Below are 2,352 nucleotides of genomic sequence, written 5' to 3'. Positions count from 1 at the left end.
CCACTCTTAGACATATACCCAAAAGATATGAAAAGATATGTCTATACAAAAACTTGCGTACGAATTGTTCATAACATTATTAAGGATAGCCAGAGTAGAAATAATGCAAATGTGCATGAAACAATAAATGGATGAGTAAAATGTGACATGTCAATGTAATAGATTATTATTCAGACATAAAAATGAATGTGGTACTAATACATTCTACAGCACCAATAAACCTTGAAAACTTTATGCCAGATAAGAGAAATCAGACACAAAAGACCAATTTTTGTATGATTCCATTTATATAAAATATCTAGAATAGGCAAATCTGTGGATTAGTGGTTGCCTAGGGTGGAGGAGATTGTGGAGGGATGGGAAATGACTATAAATGCTTAAGTGGTTTCTTTTAGGTGGAGCAAAAAATGTTCCAAAAATTAGATTGTGGCAATGGTTGCACAATCCTGTGAACATACTACAAAAGACCGAATTGTTCCCTTGTTTTTAATTTTTTTATTATTAGCATGTTATTACAAATCATAATTTTTCATTATGTCCTTTACATGAAATGTCATTCACCAAATCCCCTCCCTCCCCTCCACCCATCTCTAATATCCTTAGGTTAGTTCTCTCCTTCTGAATGTTCAACATATTGTTGTGGTCTTTTCTTTCTTTTTCTCTTTTCTTCTTTCTTTTTCTTTCTTTCCTACTTTCTCAGCATCCATTTATGACTGAGAACATGTGATATTTCTCTTTCCTTGTTTGGTTTATTTCGCCTAACATAATATTCTCCTGACTCATCCATGTTGCTGCAAATGGCAGAGTTTCATTCTTTTTTATGGATGAGTAGTATTCCATTGTGCATATATACAAAATTTTTCTTATCCAGTCATCTGTCAATAGATACTTAGGTTGGTTCCATATTTTGGCTATTGTAAATAGAGCTGTGGTGAACATGCGAGTACAGGTATCCCTCCAACATGATGATTTCCATTCCTTTGGACATATACCCAGTCGTGGGATTGATGGGTCATATGGTAGTTCTATCTGTAGTTGTTTGAGGAAACTCTATACTGTTTTCCATAATGGCTGCACTGATTTACAGTCCCACCAACAGTGCAGAAGGGTTCCCCTTTTCCTGTATCCTTGACAGAATTTGTTATTCTTGGTCTTTTTAATAATGGTCAGTCTAACTGGGATGAGATGATATCCCAATGTAGTTTTGATTTGAATTTCTCTGATGACTAGTTACTCTGAGTTTGAAAAATATCTATTCATTTACTTTGTCCATTTATTAATTGGATTATTTATTGTTTTTTACTGTATAGTTCCATCAAAATACAATGACATTCCTCACAGAAATAGAAAAATCAATCCTAATTTTCATATGAGGCAAAAAAGATCCTGAGTAGTCAAAGCAATCCTGAGCAAAAAAAAATAAATAAATAAATAAAAATCTGGAGGCATAACATTACCCAACTTCAAATTATATCACAAAGCTATTGTAATCAAAACAGCATGGTACTGGCATAAAAACAGACACTTGGATCAATGGAACAGAACAGAAAACCAGGGAATCAACCTACATTCTTACAGCCAACTGATCTTTGACAAAGGCAATGAGAACATACACTGGGGAAAAGACTGCCTCTTCAATAAGTGGTGCTGGGAAAATTGGACATCCATATACAGAAGAATGAAAGTGGACCTGTACCTCCCACCACATGCCAAAATCAACTCAAAATAGATTAAAGACTTAAATATAAGACCCAGAGCCATAAAATTACTAAAGAAAAACAAGGGGAAACACTCCGGGAAGCAGGACTGAACAAAGACTTTATAAATAANAAAAAAAAAAAACTTTGGAGAACCTTATCTTTAGGATGTATGCATACATTCAATATATATTGTATAGTCCATGTATAAAATAATACTTATGGACAACCATTTTTTCTTCAGTATTTGAAAATGCATTTGTAAATGGTTTAGAAAGCTTATGTACAGAATGTTTTAAGATAATGACAAGTGGGGAGAGAGACACTTAAGTAATTAAATATTTGGGGGATGAGGAAATCCCTAAACATTATTAGTTGTCATAAAATAAGACAACTCTTCTATGGTTTCTCTTGGAAGAGACAGATTGAAAAATCATGTATGGAACCTAACAGAAATGAAAGATCAAAGTACCTCCTGTTTTCATAGACTATTCAAATGTTTTGACCATGAAGTTGCATATACATATTTTAAATTGCAGTAAGTTGATTTTTTAATTTTTATATTTAATATAGCAAACTTAAAATGAATTTAAACTTATTTAAATGCAAGTGCTTATTTTCCTTGTCAGCTGCAGATTTATCTATCTATCTCTTT

This window comes from Galeopterus variegatus, unplaced genomic scaffold, assembly GCF_000696425.1.
Source record: "Galeopterus variegatus unplaced genomic scaffold, G_variegatus-3.0.2 Scaffold10361, whole genome shotgun sequence".
Lineage (NCBI taxonomy): Eukaryota > Metazoa > Chordata > Mammalia > Dermoptera > Cynocephalidae > Galeopterus > Galeopterus variegatus.
This window is presented reverse-complemented; position numbering follows the sequence as displayed.